The sequence below is a fragment of the Suncus etruscus genome, chromosome 5, assembly GCF_024139225.1.
Source record: "Suncus etruscus isolate mSunEtr1 chromosome 5, mSunEtr1.pri.cur, whole genome shotgun sequence".
Classification (NCBI taxonomy): Eukaryota; Metazoa; Chordata; class Mammalia; order Eulipotyphla; family Soricidae; genus Suncus; species Suncus etruscus.
In genome coordinates this window covers 86,783,184-86,803,812 of record NC_064852.1, presented here as the reverse complement: position 1 = coordinate 86,803,812, position 20,629 = coordinate 86,783,184, and the positions used below count along the sequence as shown (strand labels likewise).

The 20,629-nt window shown below is 41.8% G+C and overlaps 1 protein-coding gene and 1 long non-coding RNA gene across 4 annotated transcripts in view; one reads left to right on the top strand and one right to left on the bottom strand.

Moving 5' to 3' along the window:
* SESTD1 (SEC14 and spectrin domain containing 1) overlaps positions 1-1,244 on the bottom strand; it is a 122,330-nt gene extending 121,086 nt beyond the window's left edge. The window contains exon 1 of the mRNA XM_049773432.1: positions 1,159-1,244. The gene's annotated coding sequence lies outside the window, so the exon portion shown is untranslated. The remainder of the gene's footprint in view (positions 1-1,158) is intronic.
* The window catches only part of LOC126009173 (uncharacterized), an 88,406-nt gene that overhangs the window by 102 nt on the left and 67,675 nt on the right, over positions 1-20,629 (top strand). The gene's annotated exons all lie outside the window — the stretch shown is intronic.

The following is a 20,629-nucleotide window of genomic DNA, read 5'->3' as shown; positions in this document are numbered from 1 at the left end:
CTGTTTTTTTTTTCTCATGCCAAAGAAAATAAAAGTTTGTAGGACCAAATAAAACCTGGTGGAAGGTTTCCCCATCTGGGGGGGTTTCAGTGGCAAATTTCATCCTTCCCTGAGAAGGAGGAGGGGGTGACCTGTCAAACCACCGCTAGGGAGCTGCTCCTTCCGCAATGCTTGCAACTTCTCAGGGATAGCCAAGGGCTGCAAAAAAAGATGTCAAAGCTCTGGGCAGGCACCTGGGATGTCCGGGCTAGGCAAATCCCACCGTGCAAGCCTGGGGGTGCGGCACAGACCTCCGTGCAAGCCCCTGGGCACTGCTAGGCCAGGTTGACATCCAGCACCGGCGCCCGGGTGTGTGTGTGTGTGTGTGTGTGTGTGTGTGTGTGTGTGTGTGTGTGTGTGTGTGTGTGTGTGTGTGTGTGTGTGTGTGTCTCAGTTCTAGTCGCTGGGGGGAACAAGCATGCCAGCAAACGTGTGTGTGTGTGTATTGTGTGTCTCAGATCTAGATCCTGGGGGGGAAACAGCGTGTGTGCGTGTGTGCGTGCGTGTGTGTGTGTGTGTGTGTGTGTGTGTGTGTATTGTGTGTCTCAGATCTAGATCCTGGGGGGAAACAGCGTGTGTGGGGGGGAACAGGCGTGTCCGCCCCGCGGCCCTAGGCGGCCAGGGCGGCGCGCGCCCCCGGGCAGGCTGGGCCACCGGCACACACACAAGCACACAAAGGCGGCGGCGGCGCCGGGTGCCGCATCGCGTCCGCGCACAGCCCCGGGGAGCGGCCGGCCGCCCAGGCATGGGAGAATGAGCGCCCAGACCTGTTGCACTATCGGGGACCCCTCGCAGCATCAAAGCAAAGGTCGAGGGCGCCCTCCCCGGGGAGAGCGGCGCGGCCCGGCGCAGGGTGGGCCGGGCCCCAGCTGGCAGGCGGCGCGCAGGGAGGCAGGGGCGACCGCGGGGCTCCCACCTCGGGCGCTTTGTCTGCGGCGGCGACAGTGGCGGGGGCCGCGGCCCGGGCGGCGGCGGCGAAGGGGGGCCCCCACCCCGCGATCGTGCGGGCCGCAGAGCCGGGCCCGCGCCGCGGCTGGCCAGGAGACCCGCGCCCGCCATCCGCCCGCCGGCGGGGCCTGCTCGCTCCGCCCGGCCGAGCCGCGCTCAGGCCGCACTCACCTGGCTGGCGCGGGCGCTGCTGGCCGGCGGCTCCGGGGCTCGATCGGGAGGACGCGGGGACGCGAGCGCGGCGCGGGCGGAGGCGGAGGGCGAGGCGGAGGGAGGCGGGCTGGGGGCGGAGCGGGCCCCGGCGGCGGCGGCGGCGGCGGCTCCCGTCACTCGGGCAAATCGCGTCCCGGCCCCTCCGTGCGTCAGGCGGGGGGCGGCGGCGCGGTCGGCTCGGAGACCTCCCGGCCCGGCGCCCCGACTCGCGTCCCCGTTACCCCGCGTGCCTATTGGGTGGGCAGCCCGTCCCCGGTGCACCGGAGGCGGGGTGGGGGGTCTCATATCTGGGTGGTCCCGGGCGGGCTAGCTGCTTGGGGGACCCTGTCCCACAGTGACCCCGAAGCGGGTCATGTGTTGAAGACTCCAGGCTGTGCGCCCCAAGATTTTCTGAGGTTGAACAGGCATACTGCATTGAGATGCCTTTGCTCCCAAGCACCCCATTCAGTGTCCCACATCCCAGCACCCTGGTCTCTACCCTGCGGTGGCGGGGTCTCCCACTGGGTCTACCAACCCTGGGGTCTGATTGAAGAAGAAGAGATGCAGGAGAGGTGAGATGTTCAATGGCCTGGAAAGGACAATGGTTCAAGGCCTTTGCCAGGTGTGTCCACAAATAAGTGTGTCCCGTGATGGCTACCAGCATCCTACTTCTTTTCCCCTCCAAGTGTTCAGACTTCAGAGTCCTCATTCTTCACATTTTCTTGCACAAGTCATTTTTAACGTTGTTTCCTGAATTCAGTTCAACAAAGTAACTAGCAACCCCCGCCCCTTGGGCCCTGGACAGTTAGGCCCAGTCCCAGGCCTTCCATACACCTCATTCTCACCCCCCACTCCCAATTGGGGTGATCTAATCTTGCTCCTTCAACAGTCTGGCTCCCTGAAGGTTCTTAGGTTCTCTGATTCACTAGATGTCTAGAATTCTCTGATTTGAAGTCCCATGGATGAATTCTTCCTCTTAATGGGTGACTCATGAGAGTCAACCTCGTGCCCGCGTTTTAGGTCAAGCCTTTCTAATTTCAGTTCTGCTTCTGTTCCTGTGACATTCAGAAAATGCTCCCAATACACTTAACCTACACAAAAATTCTTACCCAGTCGTCCAACTAGACAATCAGGCTCGAACTAATTCCTAGGGTTTAGAGATCCTTTATTATCTGACCCCTACCCGACTGACTTCAAACCAATGCTAAATCCTACCACCTAGATTCAACAAGGCTCTGTCTCTGTGCCTGGATATAGTTCTTCCATCTGAACTTCATCTTTCATTTAGCCTAGTTAAAAGATGACTATCTCATTTAATCCTACAATAGTGCATCAAGATAATAAAGATAACACATTATTTCCTGTTTAAAAATCTTCCTTTACATCCCACATGCACACCAATATCCTTACTCCACACACACACACACACACACTAAATTACATACTCCTTTTATGCATTCATAGAAATAATCTATAATGGTCCTTCAAATTCTCACTGTTTTGCTTATGATCTATAGAGCACAAGTCTGGCCCATGAGAGATACTGACTTCATTTTTTGACATAACCCAAAAAGAAAAATTGAACTGTTGATCCAACCCACTTAGCCTCTCACCAGTCTGCTTCTGCTAGAAGTTCTTATATTTATATGTATTTTCTCCACTTTGGTTTACAGCACCATTGCTGATAGTGTAATATATTACACTTGACTTCCTTCCAGCCCCAACTCCTCATCACCTCCCTGTCCTATATCCAACCCCCTCAAGTGGCATATTTCCTACTAAAAGCCAGTTCTTAAATTCTTTATTCTTTGTTTCTATTGTCTTTGGATATGAGTTATTCCATCATTATGCTGAAGAATAACATTTCAAAAAAAAAAAAAAAAAACTTTGCTGGGTGGAAGGGAGAAAGAATCTGAAACCAAGTTCCTAAATTTCCAATTTCACCCTAACAACTTTTCATAGGCTTTATATAAAAAGGCCACATTTGGGGGAGGAGGGGTTACACCTGGCTGTGCTCAGGGGTTACTCCTGGCTCTGGGCTCAGAAGTCGATCCTGGCAGATTTGGAGGACCATATGGGATGTTGGGATTTGAACCTGGGTCCGTCCTGTGTTGGCCATGTGCAAGACAAACTCCTTACCGCTATTGCTCTGACCCCAAAAAGCCACATTTAAATGTCTAAAATGATATGAGCTGAGCATATGGTTCAGTGACAAACCTGTGCCTTGAACTTTGAATTTTATATTCAGCACCACACAAAAAAATAAAATAAAATCTTATATTCTTTTAAATTTTGTAACGTTAACATTAAAAATAAAGATTACATTAATGTCTTTCCCATTCATTATTCATGAAAAATCTAAAAACTCTACGAGGTAGAATACTACTCTACTAGGTAGATACTGTAAGTACCAGTTTACTAAAGCTATAAGGTTATGGCATTTAATAAGTACTTGCTGTGTCCCCCAAATCAGCTTCTTGAAAAAAGAGCCCCACCTTTAGCCCCAGCTTTAGTGTGGCTCCACAAGCAGCCAAGTTTATGCTCTGTAATACTTTAATCACTGCTACTGATCTCCACCTACAGTCAGGAGGCCACTGACCTATAAACAACATTCACCATTGAAAAAAAACCTAGGACAAAAACTCAACTCCAGACAGTCAGAGAAAAGTAACCACTGAGATGAAATTCATGTCAACCAATGGCTAAGAAGCAACCTTTCACACATTCCTTCATCACCTATTTAGTAAGTGCTGGGAATACACTATAGACCAAAAAAAAAAAAAAAATCAAGCAAACAACCCACAAAAATTCTGAATTTTGTTATCTGGTGGATAGAAAAGGCAATAAAAAAGTGCATCAACTTAGAAGGGTATCAGATTAGGTAAAAATGGTAAGGAGTATGTAGAAAGGCTTTTTATATGAGAGACTGAGGGAGCTAAGGATGCAAACTCTAAGCTAATTAAAATGATGCAAAACTTTTTTTTAATATATAAAATCTTTATTTAAGCACCATGATTACAAGCATGATTGTAGTTGGGTTTCAGTCATAAACAGAATACCCTTCACCAGTGCAACATTCCCACCACCAATGCCCCTATCATCCCCCACCCCTGCCTGTATTATAGACAGGCATTCTTCTCTCATTCTTTAATATCATCATGCAAGTTCTTAATGTAGTTATTTCTCTAACAGCATTCACCATTCTTTGTGGTGAGCTTCAAATTGTGAGCCAGTCTTTCCAGCCCTTCTGTGTCCCCTTAACTCTATTGTCTCTGGGCCTTATTACATTAAGACTATAATTTTTCTTAAAACCCATAGATGGGTGAGACTAGTCTGTTTCTATCTCTCTCCCTCTGACTTATTTCTGTCAGCATAATAGATTCCATGAACATCCAAGGATAGGAAAATTTCATGGCTTCATCTCTCCTGATGGCTGCATAATATTCCATTGTGTATATGCACCACAGTTTCTTTAGCCTTTCATCTGTTGAAGGATTTCTTGGTTGTTTCCAGAGACTGGCTCTTGTCAGTCTGGCTGCAATGAATATAATGTGAGGAAGGGATTTTTGAATTGTACTTTAATGTTCCTAGGGTATATCCCCAAGAGTGGTATAGCTGGATCATAAGGGAGCTCAATTTCCAGTTTTTTGAGGAATCTCCATATTGTTTTCCATTAAGGCTGAACTACATGGCATTATCACCAGCAGTGAAGGAGTTCCTTTCTCTAGCACTAATTATTCTTGTTCTTTGTTAAGTGTGACATCTTTGTGGTGTGAGATGGTGCCTCATTGTTTTGATTTGACTTCCCTGATGATAATGGTGTGGAGCATTTTTTTCATGTGACTTTTGACCATTTATATTTCTTCTTTGAGGTCGATATTAGCCTTTTATCTGATGGGAATAGGGTGAATAGTTTCTCCCATTCGATGGGTGGCTTTTGTATCCTAGGAACTATTTCCTTTGAGGTGCAGAAGATTCTCAACTTAATGTAGTTCCATCTGTTTATTTCTGCTTCCACTTATCTGGAGTGTTGTTTCCTCCTTGAAGATGCCTTTAGTCTCAATTTCTTTTTTTCTTTTTTTCTTTTTTTTTTTGTTTCTGGGTCACACCCGGCAGTGCTCAGGAGCTACTCCTAGCTCTATGCTCAGAAATCACCACTGGCAGGCTTGGGGGACCATATGGGATGTCAGGATTCGAACCACTGTCCTTCAGCATGCAAGGCAAATGCCTTACTACTATGCTGTCTCTCCGGCCCCTAGTCTCAATTTCATGGAGTGTTATGCCTATGTGTTTTCTATATACCTATGGTTTCAGGCCTGATATCAAGGTCTTTAATCCATTTGGATTTTAGCTTTGTGCATGGTGTTAGATGGTGGTCTGAGTTCATTTTTTAGCAAGTAATTAATCAGTTGTGTCAACACCAGTTGGTGAAGAGGCTTTCCTTGCTCCACTTTGAATTTCTTTACCCTTTATTAAAGATTAGTTGATAGTATATCCGTGGAACATTCCCTGAATACTTGTCTATTCCACTGATCTGAGGATCTGTCTTATTCCAATACCATGCTGTTTTGATAATTGCTATTAATTGCTATTGCTTTGTAATGCAATTTAAAATTGGGGAAAGTAATGCCTCCCATATTCTTTTTCCCAAGAATTGCTTTAGCTATTTGTGGATGTTTATTATTCCACATGAATTTCAGGAGTGTTTGATCCATTTGTATCTTTAGAGGGATTGCATTAAATCTGTACAATGCATTGGGGAGTATTGCCATTTTAATTATATTAATCCTGCCAATCCATGAACAGGGTATGTTCTCTGTTTCCTTGTGTCCTCTCTTATTTCTTGAAGCAGGCTTTTGTAGTAGTTTTCTTTGTATAGATCCTTCACATCTTTAGTTAAGTTGACTCCAAGATATTTGAGTTTGTTTGGCACTAATGTAAATAGAATTGTTTTTTTTTTATATCCATTTCTTCTCTATCATTATGGTGTATAAGAAGCTCATTGACTTGTGTGTTAATTTTGTAGCCTGCCACTTTTCTATATAAATCTATTGTTTCTAAAAGCTTTTTGGCAGAAATTTTAGGGTTTTCTAAATATAGTATATGTTTTCTGATAAGAGTGAGAGCTTGACTTCTTCCTATCTAGATGCCCTTGATATCTTTTTCTTGCCTAGTCGCTATGGCAAGTACTTTCCGTACTATGTTGAATAGGAGTGGTGATAGAGGGCAGCCTTGTCTTTTACCAGATTATAGGGAAAAGGCTTAGTTTATCTCCATTGATAATAATATTTATTATTGTCTGTGGTAGATGACCTTGACTATATTGAGAAAAGTTCCTTTCATTCCCATCTTGATGAGGGATTTTATCAAGAACGGGTGTTAGACCTTATCAAATGCTTTCTCTGCATCTATTGATATGATCATATGATATATTTTATTTTTGTTGATATGGTGTATGTTGATTGATTTATGGATGTTAAACCATCCTTTCATTCATGGGATGAATCCTACTTGGTTGTGGTGAATCACTTTGATGATGCATTGAATTCTACTTGACAGAATTTTGTTGAGGATCTTTGCATCTGTGTTCAACAGAGATATTGGCCTGTAATTTTCTTTTTTGACAGCATCTCTATCTGATTTTGGTATAAAGGTGATGTTAGCTTCATAGAAACTATTTGGAAGTGTTCTTGTTTCTTCAGTTTTATGAAAGACCCTGAAAAGGATTGGTAGAATTTCCTCTTGAAAGGTTTAAAAAAATTCATTAGTGAACCTATCAGGGCATCAGCTTTTGTTTTTAGGAAAACTTATGATCACCAATTTAATTTCTTCAATAGTAATGGGGCTGTTTAGATATTCTACCTCATCCTTATTCAACCATGGAAGGTTATAGAGTACAAAAATTTATCCATTTCTTCCAGGTTCTCATGTTTAGTGGCATAGAGTTTCTCAAAGCAGTTTCTGATTACCCTTTGAATCTCTGCAATATCTGTAGTGATTTCCCCCTTATCATTTTTAATCTGGTTTATCAAGTTTCTCTCTTTCTATTTCTTCCAGTTCACTGATTCTTTCCTCAGCTTCTATTACTCTGTTGTAGAGGCTTTCCATTGAGGTTTTTGATTCATCTACTGAGTTTTTCAGACTTATTTCAGTTTGGAGTTTATCAATTTCTATCTTCATGTCCTCTTGATTCTTATTTATGTTCCATTCAACTCGATCTATGCTTTCTTTGAGTTCTATGAACATCCTCCATATTTCTTCTCTTAACTCCATATCTGAGAGATTAACTAGGTGGTTGGCCATTTTTGGGTCATCAGAGTTGCCATCTTCATTCTCTATGCCTGGTGTTGGCCTATGTTGTTTTCCCATTGTCATGCTTTTATTGTGGATTTTTCTACATGTTGTGTTGGTATTCATCGGACAATGCACAAGGCTGTGTAGTGAAGTGGCCATTCCTCTTCTCCATCCTTTATAGGGGGACAGCTCACCTGTGAAGATGAGCCCTCAGGGAAGAATGGCAGAGAGGATCAAAATCTCAGGCCTCACAACAGCAGGGAGAAGGCCCAAGGTGTCTGCTATGCTTCATGTCACACAGCAGAAGTAAGCTCCACTCTCTGTGGGCTGTACATCTCACCTTTGAAGAAGAGCCCTCAGGGAAGAATGGTGGAGAAGATCAAAATCCCAGGCTGCAGGACAGCAGAGAGAAGGTCCAAGATGTCTGCTGTGCTTCTGGTAACACGGCAGAAAAAATTATGCAAAACATTTTTAATAAAACACTTTATTAAAGAATTATTATTTATAAATTCACTAATAGTTGTTTAGATGTACAATATTTCAGCACCAATCTTATTCTTCTTCAGTTATTCTTCATCAGTATTCCCAGGTTATCCCATACCCCACCCTTTAGAATTTGCTACCTTGCACATTTTAAAGTTTGGTTGTTGTTATGTTGTTGGCTCTGTGGTTTGCTTTGGATAGAGAACTAACTCTTCTAAACCACCAGTATTCATGAGGCCCTTAATCCTTTATTGCTTCTTATCTGCCTCTCTCCTCCACTAGATTTCTTTTCTTTATTTTTTTCCCTTTCTATACTCTGGGGTGAAGGGTGGTCTAAAAATCTCCCTTCTACTACATAGGTTTCCCTCCTCTAGTATTTCTATATACCACAGATAAGTAAAATCATTCTCTTTTTTTTTTTTTCTTCTGACTTCTCCAGTTCTATTCAAGTTGCAGCAAATCACATTATTTCATCATACCTTACAGCTGCATAGCATTCCATGTGTATGCATATCATATCTTTATAATCCATTCATCTACTGTCAAACACCTGGGTTTATTCCTTCTCTTAGCTATTGTGTTGAATGCTACAATGAATGATAATGAGCATATCTCCTTTTAAATTAGTTCTTTTGTGTGTTGGGAAAAGATCCCAGAAATGTAATTACTGGACTGTATGGTGTTTTAGTTCTTATTTACTGAGAAACTCCCATACTGTTTTCTATATATGTTTATTGAATATAGAAATAAGGGCCCGGAGAGATAGCACAGCGGCATTTGCTTTGCAAGCAGCCGATCCAGGACCAAAGGTGGTTGGTTCGAATCCCGGTGTCCCATATGGTCCCCCGTGCCTGCCAGGAGCTATTTCTGAGCAGACAGCCAGGAGTAACCCCTGAGCACTGCCGGGTGTGGCCCAAAAACAAACAAAAAACAAAACAAAAAGAATAGAATATAGAAATAAACCCAGCTATAGTAACATTCCCATCTACAGTCAAGAAGAGTTCCTTATCCAACAGATTGCTCCCAGTATATATGATATGTGCTATTCTCACTGATGTGTAGTGAAATCTATTGTTATCTTGAGTTAATTTCCTTAATTACAAGTAATAATTAGCACATTTATGTGCCTATTGACCATCTGTATATCTTTCTTATATATAATTAAACATACAATTATACATACTATGTATTATATATAATTATATATAATAATTTTCTTATATATAATATAAGAATATTTATATATTCTTATATATAAAAGTACCTGTTCATTTCCTCTTCTCATTCTTTATAGGGTTTTAAAATTTATTGCTTTTTATATTTGGAGTCTTTATGTAGCTTAGATATCAACACTTTGATATATTGAGTGCAAATATTTTTCCAGTTAGTCTTTTACCTTTAGCTCAGATCTCTTTTGCCACATGAAAACTCTTTAAAGTGATGTAATCCCATTTTTAATTTATTTTTAATTTTTAATTTATTTTGGTTTTGGGGTCACATCTGACAGCACTCAGGGGTTATTCCTGGCTCTGAACTCAAAAATCACCCCTGGCAGGGACCAGTTAGGATGTCAGAAATCAAACCATTGTAGGTTTACAAGGCAAACGCCCTACCACTGTGCTATTTCTCCAGCCCCCATTTGTTTCTTTTTTATTCTGTTGCTTTTGTCAACGGCATCGTAAAATTAAAGACACCTTTGAATTATAAACATTAGAGCATTCTGCCAATATTTTCCTCAATGTATTTTATAGATTATAGTCTGACCTCCAGGTCTTTGATCCACTTTGAATTGAATATATACAGTATGCAATATGGATCCAGCTTTAATTTTTACAGTTGTCCAGTTTTTTAGCACCATTTGTTGAACTGTCTTTATTCCATTTCATGTTCTCAGTTCCTTTGTCAAAGAATATATGAGGGAATTTTTTCTTTGTTATTTTATTATGAGTCACTGGTCTCCAAGTCTGACCTTATTATACTACCATGCTATTTTGATCACTATAGCTTTATGGTATAGTTTAAGATTAGGTAATGAAATGCTTTCTATATCTTATTTTTCAGTATTACTTTGGCTATTTTGAGGGCTTCATGACTCCATACAGACTTTATTATTGACTGATCTAATAACTTGAATAATGTTATCTATATTTGTAAAGAGATTGCATTGATTCTATGAAGTAGTTTAGGTTGATGGTCATTTGACAATATTCTTTTGATCCATGAGAATAGAATATTTTTCCATTACCTAACATCTTTTATCTCTTTCTTGAGTGATTTAAGGTTTTCATGGTATAGTTTTCCCATCTCTTTAGTTACATTGATTCTTAAGTATTTGATGTCTTTGAATACTATTTAAATTAGATTAAATCTTCAAACTCTTTCTTCTATGATTCACTATTTGAAGATATGAGTGCAATTAATTTTTGTGTATTGACTTTGTAGAAATTTGCTACATTGATTTATTGTTTCCAGATGCATTTTTTGTGGACTCTTTAGGGTCTTCAATGTATATTGTCATGTCATGAAACAGTGATATTTTGACTTCTTCTTTTCTAATTTGAATTCCTTTGATTTTTATTTTCTTTCCTGACTACTGGTGATAGGACTTCTAATACTATATTGAATAGAAGTGGAGACAGTTGGCATCTTTGCCTTGTACCTGATTTCAACAGGAATACTTTCAGTTTTCACCATTCAAAATGATATTGATTATAGGATTGTTATAGATAATCACAACTATCTTGAGGATAGTTCTTCTATCTCTATTTTATTGAGCTTTTTTAAATCTGAGTAGATGTGACAGAAAAGCTTTCTCTGCATAGATTGAATATAAGTTTTGGTTTTCCATTTACTTATGTGATACTGAAAAGGGAAATCAGCCCCCCCCCACCAACCTTGGTGGGTGCCCCGCCCCTTAAGGAAGTCGTCACTGCCTCGGCCCCACCTCTACCCCTACCTCACGAATCATTGGTGTTATCGTAGCGGAAGTCCAGCCCTCAAGGACTCTTCTTCCCCTCCCACTTCCCATCCTATATAAGGGGGTAACGAGGGACCCACGAGGTCTTTGATTCTGGTGGGAATTCATAGACCCTGACCATTCATAATGGTCAGTATTAAAAGCACTTTTTAAAGCATCTGCTGAAACTCATAAGCCTCTTCATTTCTTTGCGCCGGGCAGCTAAAATTAGGACTTCCGGACCTTTCATTTTGGCGAGCCACCAGGAGTCCTCACTCATTCTGCCCGGCACAAAGCTATGAAAAGGTGTCTGGTGAGTTCTGATGTGTGTATGTGTGTGTGTGAGCACGCTTTGCTTCGTGTCTGTCTTAGTCTGAGATTATGTTGTATTCTGTGTCCAGTGGGAAGCTAGCTTTGTGGTGGTTTGGCAAATGTTATGAGCTCTTTGCTCGATGTGGAAACCGAGTAGAAGCAGACTTTGTTTCATAGGGGGGTTAAAGTCCCCCCGGGTGACTAAGGAATCTTCCACCTGATGCGTTTCCAGGTGTGTGTGGTTCCCCATCTGATGCGTATACCAGATGGGCAAGAGGTTGACGAACTTTGGCTGCTTAGGTCACGACCCTGGTGGTACCCCAGGGGTTTAGTAAGAGCAGCTGGAAGACGTTCCGAGCTGCTGAAGAGGTTGTCTGTCTGTGATTTTTGGAGCTCAAGAACTTGGTCATTGGCATAGTTGTCTGTCTAGGATTTATTGTGGAATGCAGAGATTACTTGAACGCATTTTGCTTGGTTATTTGTGGCGCCACGCTGTCTGTTTGTCTGTCTGTTTCTTGTCTGTGTGTTCTATGTTTTTTTTTTTTGGTCTGACCACGGGACGCAAGCCCGACCCCCTCTCAAGGGCCGACCCCTGGGGAAAGGGGCCGACCGCCAGTGAGCCCGCGTCTCCCTCGCCCGTCAGTCGTCCCAGCAGCGAAACGCGCAACCCCCGCCGCCCGCGGCGCGGCGAGAGGGCGCCCGAAACCCGCCTAACCCGCTCCCCACCCAACCAGGAAGCTGGCGCATGCAAGGTCCACACTAGGGACTTGGCGGGGGGTGTTGGAAATTGCAAATCCCAGATTTCTCAAATGGCCATCGGGAATAAATTTTCCTGGAGAATTTCTGAACTTTGCAATTCCCCAACTATCCTGCCATGCGTTCAGGCCAAAAAGAGCAACTGGCCGTTTTTTTTCTAGCCGAAAAAAAAAAAAAAATGCTTTTTAACTCACCACGTGGTGAAGAAATTCACCACGCCCCAGGGCAAACTATTGTCCTCCCAGCTCCACCTGGCTGAGGAATGTAGGTCATTTACATATCAAAGAAAAATCTAGCAAATGGTTTGGAAGTCAAAAAAAAAATTTTTTTAAGCATTTAAATTTCTAACTTAAAGGTTTCTTAAAAAAATTAATAAGAAAATGTTGCAAATTACTGTTGTTATTTTTGTTTGTTTTTCGGTGCACGTGAAAATTTTTAGCAGCGAAACCACTGCAAAAAAATGAGTGGCGAAGCTTAAAAAAAAAAAAAAAAAAGGGGGAGAAAAAAGAGAAGGAGCCGAATGGTAGGGCGTTTGCCTTGCATGCAGAAAGAAAAGTGGTGTAAAAAAATTAAAAATGTGTAATAAAAATGTGTATAATCAATCTAAATAATTATTAATATGTCTCTAGGTTAAAAAAAAAATGTAAATGTTTTTAAGCATGTTCTACCAAAAGTAGTAAGTATTCATTCTTTCTGGTTTTCAACATTAATTTGTGTAACGTAAATTCCTGGTGTTTTCTGTTTAGAAAACTAAGTGAATTTCTATATTTAGAATTAAGCATAATTAAAATATTATTTTGCAATTTTTCATTATATGTTACCAAGAACATTAATATTTGTATCACAGGAGGTTTTATAAAATTGGTCATGGTTTTATTTGAAAATGTATAAAATGTTTCGTTGCAGAAAAAAATTCTAAAATTATCTAAGTAATTTAAGTAATATTTGCTTTTTCTCTTCTCCCAGAACCTTTTAGTACCATTTATGTCATGGCATCATGTTGCTTTGCACAGAATACAAGCAAATGGCTTTTCTCTCTGCATGGGAAGTAGTCCTCATGCAAACAGAAAATCAAAAAAAATTAGTAAGGGAACCCCAAAGCCCTCTTTCAGAGGAATAATTGGAGTTGAGGCGGTGTGACAAGCAGGCACCGGCGAGAAACTGAAATAAATGGCCTGAGTAAGGAAATTGAAGATTTTCCTAGAAGATTATCACAGCCTGTGGGCCCTGCTCTCTCCCTCAAGCTCAGAAGAGAATTCGAGGTCAGTCTCTTCCAAACCTGGAGAGGAGTGGAACAGACAAGTCACCTCTAAAAATTCCTGCAGAGGGTGAGATGCCCAGCCAGAAGAACCTCATGCTGAACCGACCAACTCATCAGCCAAACCTGAGTAACTGTGAAAAACCTGCAGTGTCCACAACCTATCCTCAAAAAAGCTCTGTAAGTAATGGGGGTGCCCCAGATGGAGATTTCTCCAACAGTGCTGTATATGTGCAAAGAAAAAAGCCAAGTTATTCAAATACCGGGTAAGGTACAAGGTAAAGGTGGAGAGAAAAACCATTTTTGGTAGCTAATTAAAATTCTAGTGGGCCTAACTTAAAACCCACTTCTTTAAAGTAACTTATGTAAAAATGCTCTTACTAGTTGTATTAAACCAAATCATAAATTGCAAATGCAAATGTTAGTCTAACTGAAGTAACTCAAAACTGTTTATTCATAATGCTATTATGCTTTGTTTTCTGTTAATTAATTTGTGCTATCATTACAGACAATAAGAACAGCTATGCCATTCAAGTTGTGCTATTTACTGCTCCAAGGCCTGAGTGGGTTAAGTAATATTCCCCTGTATAATTAATCTAATCCTTTTCAGGTGTTAAAACTGTAAAAGTAAACCAGTTAACTGCTCCTTTAGGGAAATATGAGATTTCACCCTATCTAGAAATTGAAACTGCAGTCCCCTGTCAGCCTGAAGTAGCTACAGAAGATTGATCTTCGACCACGTTCCCTCTAATAACTTCTAGGGTAATGAAATCTCTAAAGCAAAATGGTCATCAAAGAAAAAAAAACTATAAGGGGAAAATAAAGGCCGCAGAAATTAATAAGCCAAGTTAACTACTAAAAATAACATTATGCCTATCTATCCCAGAGGTTAAAGCAGGTAGCAAAAATTATGCTTCTCTTGGTAATGTTAAAAAGTAAAACAGTCATTAATAAAAATAAAATTTCTTCATCTCTGTCTAACCCAGTGCAGGTAAGGCAACTGGAGTTTAGGGCTCTCTACCCCAACAGCTGTTTAAGTTGCAAAAATAAAGAAAAGAAAGCAGAAACCTCCTTATTTTCGTTGTGGAATTCACAGCCTATGTGAAAAGAACTGCTGTCAAGGTGAACTGCATGCTTCCTGGGTTCACGCCTTCCATCCAAAACCTGAAAAGTGAAGCACACTGAGGATCCTCTCAAGATACGGGTCTGGCGGGCACACTTCAGCCCTAATGCACTCACTAACTCTGAAAATGCTCTCCCTGGCACTTGCTAAGGAAGGGCTCGAACTGCTTACCTCCGGTCCTCTACTTCCCATGTGTGTGTTTGGGGGGCCAGAATGGGTGTGTAAAGCAAAACCTCAGCCTTTGCCTCCCTCTTGGGGGTGGGGGAAATTGGCCTCTGGCTGTCCCTGTCTCACTAGGTAATCTAACCTTTGCTTCTTCTACCTGTACTTATGTCAAAAGGTAATCCCGTTTAGCTTTAAATCTTCTGTTTGCTATTCATAACAGCATCAAATCTGTAAACCTGGGTCAGGTAGAAGGTACTCAGTGCTCAAAAGTCCTGCCTGATCCCTCTAGCCCAGGGTATTTACCTCCGAAACGGATATAAATATGTGGTAAAAATTTGGCTTATGCATCCCAGCATTAGTGCTCCCCAACATTAACATCATCCCAGGAACAGAGTCCATCCCTCTGCCTAGCATACATTTCTTAGGCACTCCTAGGTCTGAGCACTCTACTGGTAGGGCTCAGAAGTTGCAGGAAAATTGGTAACTGGAAAAGCAAAACTAGCAGGGCTAAACAGAAATAACAAACTCTCACAAAAGTTAATTTCAAATGTGTAAAACAAAATCAAGCACCATCAAGAGTAGCTGGCCAAGATACAAAGCTATTAAATGGTCCCTTATGGTCTTTATGGCATGGAATTCTCCCCTATCTAATACTCCTACTGGGGCCCCTCCTAAGCCTTTTTACTTCTGGTAGCCATTGGCCCATGCAGGGTTAGCTCATGCAAATAATTATGACCAGTAATATCAGAAAGTAAAGGCCCCAAAATCACATTGGCTTCTAGGATTAGAAGCCTCCAGTACAAGAAGTGGGGATTGAAAAGGGAAATCAGCCCCCCCCCACCAACCTTGGTGGGTGCCCCGCCCCTTAAGGAAGTCGTCACTGCCTCGGCCCCACCTCTACCCCTACCTCACGAATCATTGGTGTTATCGTAGCGGAAGTCCAGCCCTCAAGGACTCTTCTTCCCCTCCCACTTCCCATCCTATATAAGGGGGTAACGAGGGACCCACGAGGTCTTTGATTCTGGTGGGAATTCATAGACCCTGACCATTCATAATGGTCAGTATTAAAAGCACTTTTTAAAGCATCTGCTGAAACTCATAAGCCTCTTCATTTCTTTGCGCCGGGCAGCTAAAATTAGGACTTCCGGACCTTTCAATACATTGTATTAATTGATTTGTATATGTTGAAACATATTGTGTTAATTGGTTTGCATATGTAGAACCATCCCTGAAATAACTCCTACTTGATCATAGTATATATACTATTGGATTCAGAGTTGAGAAGTTTTGCATCAATGTTTTATCAGGAAGATTGGTCTGAAATTTTCTTTTCTAGAAGTGTTTTTTTCTTATTTGGACATTAGTAGTGTAGTTAGTTTCATACAAGCTGTTGGGAAGGATTACTGATTCCTCACTATTTTGGAAGTTTAAGGCTTATTAACATATTTTCTCTAAAGATTTGATAGAACTTACCAGTAACTCTACCTGGACCAGGAATTTTATACTTGGAAAATATTTTTTGGGGGAGGTTTGGTTTTTTTATGGGGGGATCACACCCAGCAGCGCTCAGGGGTTACTCCTGGCTCCACCCTCAGAAATCGCTCCTGGCAGGCTAGGGGACCATATGGGATGTCGGAATTCGAACCAATGACCTTCTGCATGAAAGGCAAATGCCTTACCTCCATGCTATCTCTCCGGCCCCTGGGAGATATTCTGTGTGTGTGTGTGTGTGTGTGTGTGTGTGGTTTTTGGGTCACACCCAGCAGCGCTCAGGGTTTACTCCTGGCTCCAGGCTCAGAAATTGCTCCTGGCAGGCACGGGGGGACCATATGGGACTCCGGGATTCAAACCGATGACCTTCTGCATGAAAGGCAAACGCCTTACCTCCATGCTATCTCTCCGGCCCCCATGATACTCTTAATTATTATTTCAATGTCCTTCTTTATGATTTATCTGTTTAGTCTTTTGTCTTTATCTGTTTAATTTTGGAAGATTACATTATTCTCAGTGTCAGTCAATTTATTTTAGGTTCTCTAGTTTGTCATATAAAGTTGTTCACAGTATACTCTTATAATATCTTAGATTTCTGAGGGGTCTATTGTGATTTCTCCCCTTTTGTTTCTAATCTTATTAATTTGGGCATTCTCTCTTTTTTCTTGAGAGTCTAGATTTATGTATCTTTTTTTTTAAAGAATCATCTTCTAGTTTCTTTTTCTTTTTTTTTTTCTTTTTGGTTTTTGGGCCACACCCAGCGGTGCTCTGGGGTTACTCCTGGCTGTCTGCTCAGAAATAGCTCCTGGCAGGCATGGGGAACCATATGGGACACCGGGATTCGAACCAACCACCTTAGGTTCTGGATCGGCTGCTTGCAAGGCAAACACCGCTGTGCCATCTCTCCGGGCCCTCATCTTCTAGTTTCATTGATTCTTTGTATTGTTTTTTTTTTGTTGTTGTTGTTTCTATGTAATTCTTCCTGCTCTATTTTTTTTAACTCATTTTCTTCCTTTTACCACTTTTTTTGGGTTTTTGTTTTGTTTTCCATTCTCTAGATTTTTGAGATGATTGTTGGCTAGGATTTATTCTTTTTTTATTGTTGGTTTTTTTTTTGGGGGGGGGGGTCACACCTGTAGCGCTCAGGGATTACTCATGGCTCTATGCTCAGAAATCGCTCCTGGCAAGCTCAGAGGACCATATAGGATGCTGGGATTCGAACCACTGTCCTTCTGCATGTAAGGCAAACGCCCTACATTCATGCTATCTCTCCAGCCCCTAGGATTTATTCTTAAAGTAGGTCTGGATTGCTATAAATTTCCCATTTAGAACAGTTTTGATATATAGCATAGATTCTGATAGTTTGTATCTTCATTATCATTCGCTTCAAAGAATATTTTCATTTTTTCCTTGATTTCCTCTTAGATTCATTACCTTTTAGCAGTAATTTATTCAACTTTCAAGGAAGTTTCCCCCCTTTTTGTGACTGATTTTCCCTTTCATGTTATTGTGATCTATGTACTTAATATTATTTTTATATTTATAAATTTATGGATATTTGGGTTATGCCTTAATATGGGATTTGTTCTGGAGAATTTTCATGTGTTCTAGAAAAGAAAACATACTCAGCTTTCAATGGGTGAAGAGCCCGGTTCATTATTTTGAGTTCTTCCAACTCCTTGTCTTTTATCTTTACTGATATTTTGTCCAGTTGATCTGTCTAGTGACAAAAATGGATTGTTGAAGTATCTCACTACTGGTGTGTTGCAAGTCAGCCCCTGAAGAGGTTGACTGATGGAGGGATGGAGGATGAGGCCTTTCTCTTCCAGCTCGGAGCACGCGTCTGCTACCCTGTCTAGCCGACGGTTCTGAGGTGAAACGGCGGGTAGACAGCTCGCAGACAGTCAGGCTTGTGGAACTATTAGCTTTATTCGGTGGACAAGACTGAAGTCCAAAGATTCAGCCTCAGTTCCAGCCAAAAAGCCCCCCGCCTTCCACAGACCCTTGTTTTTATCCCCCAGAATCAGGTACCACCCAATGGTGGGATCAGATACCACCCAATGGTGGGATCAGATACCACCCAATGGTGGAAGCAGAATCAGGTACTACCCTAGGGTAGGGGCAGAATGCCAGGTCACACCCTAGGGTAAGACACAATCACCAATCAGGTTAGGGTCAGTAACATACTAATCCCCTAAAATATTTACATACACAACAATTCCTCCATTTGTTTTTAGTAAACAAACAATATTGTCTACAATTATTAAAGGAAAAACTAGTCAATAATAAAAGAGCGGCTGTTTGCATAAGCGCTTCACAGGAAAATGTAAAGAAAAACTTCTAACCTAAACACAGGTGTACCTCCCTTAATATAAATTAATGATAATAAGCTTTTGCAATCCTGACTCCGCCTTTAGCCAAAGGCAGGTAATATTTCCATAGCAACAACGTAATAAAGTGAAAATTAACATACTAGCCTTTTTCAAAAATATAACATTTCTGCAAAATATACTATATACCTGTAACTTAAAATTTTCTTAACGCTTTTCTACCAAGCACTATCCGGGAACTTTCTGTTCCTATTAACTTTCCCTACACAGAAGTACTACAGCATAAATACAGAACATACATTTTGAAAACAGACTAATACATTAAAATACACAGTAAATCATTTTGCAATTGAACATATTAACTATGGAAAACAATAAAACATTTAAATTGGCAAGAACCTGACTTAATCAAGAGATACACCTGAAGCAAGTTAAATGTGGCAGTTTTTAAATTAGATTGTTCATTTGGGCTTTACTGTTATTTCTCCCCCCACCCTTTTTTGTGGTTTTTGGGTCACACCCGGCAGTGCTCAGAGGTTTTTCCAGGCTCCGTGCTCAGAAATTGCTCCTGGCAGGCACGGGGGACCATATGGGACACCGGGATTCGAACCTATGACCTTCTGCATGAAAGGTAAATACCTTACCTCCATGCTATCTCACCGGCCCCTATTTCTCCCCTTTTTTAACTAATTTTTTACACCACTAACTAGAACTTATCCCATCACCAACTATGTGTAAAATATGTGGCTACCCGCTTAATCCCTTCACCTAAAACCATTAGTCCAGACGCTGATCTTCTTTCATGCTGATGTCTCCACGTGGCTTTCTTCAATGGAATTTCAACTGGGTTAACTTGAGCCATTTCATTCTCCTGATCTGGAGGGTGGGTCCCAAGCTTGCTGCAAAAAGCTGCTTCCACACTGCTGTTTCCATGTAGCTTTACCTGAGCAGAGCTGAGCTGAGTTGCAAGTGTTTCCATTTCTGGCCTGATTAGGAGTTTTTCGCTGCTTTTTTTTGCTGCGGGATGCGCTTCTCTGCTGATCGTAGCTGCCTGCAGAACGGGCATTTTCTGCTGATCGTCTTGGCCGCTGCTTCTTTGCAGGGCGCATCTGGATGTTCAGAATTCAAAGTGATTCAAACTAAAAGTCCAGTCCGAAATGTTTAAAGTCGAAATTCAAATTCAAGCTGAAGGTCATTCTCAGAAAATTAGTCCGCTTTCAATACAGTCTTTTTTTCTTGTCTGTTTCCAATCTAGGCTTTCCATCAGTCTCTGAGGAGGCTGAGGTTTCTGTTTCTTGTAACAAAGTCTCAATCCTGGGCCTGGGCCTGAGATGGAGGTGATACAAACTTCCACTTCCCATGTTTTAGTTACCCTTATTCCCCCAGAACGGGTGTCGGCCATATTAGAAAATGGCTTCACATGGTAGCCCAAGGTTTTGGGCTGACTGCAACTGAAAAGAGCCAAAATCAAACTCAAAAGCAGGAATCTCACCATGATTGCTGTTCTCTTGGGTCCAGAGTTCAGATCCATGTTCAAGGCGCCATTATGTTGCAAGTCAGCCCCTGAAGAGGTTGACTGATGGAGGGATGGAGGATGAGGCCTTTCTCTTCCAGCTCGGAGCACGCATCTGCTACCCTGTCTAGCCTATGGTTCTGAGGTGAAACGGCGGGTAAACAGCTCGCAGACAGTCAGCATGTGGAAATATTAGCTTTATTCGGTGGACAAGACTGAAGTCCAAAGACTCAGCCTCAGTTCCAGTAACCCCCCCCCCCCCCGCCTTCCACAGACCCTTATTTTTATCCCCCAGAATCAGGTACCACCCAATGGTGGGATCAGATACCACCCAATGGTGGAAGCAGAATCAGATACTACCCTAGGGTGGGGGCAGAATGCCAGGTCACACCCTAGGGTAGGACACAATCACCAATCAGGTTAGGGTCAGTAATATACTAATCCCCTAAAATATTTACATACACAACACTGGTGTGGGTATTTTTGTTTGGTTTTGGACCATAACCAGCAGTGCTTAGGGTGATTCCTGGCTCTGCACTCGGGATCACTATTGGCAGACTTTGGGGACCCTCTGAGATGCCAGAGATTGAATCCAGGTTTGCCACATTGCAAGGCAAGTTCCCTGCCTCCTGTACTATTGTTTTGGCCCCCTCAATGTATTTCTTTAGGTTTCATGAGTAGAAGCTTTGGAACATTTGCTGACCTTTCATTTGGTGCAAATATGTTGATAAGAGTTAGTACTTCTCAGTCTATTATTCCCTTAATTAAT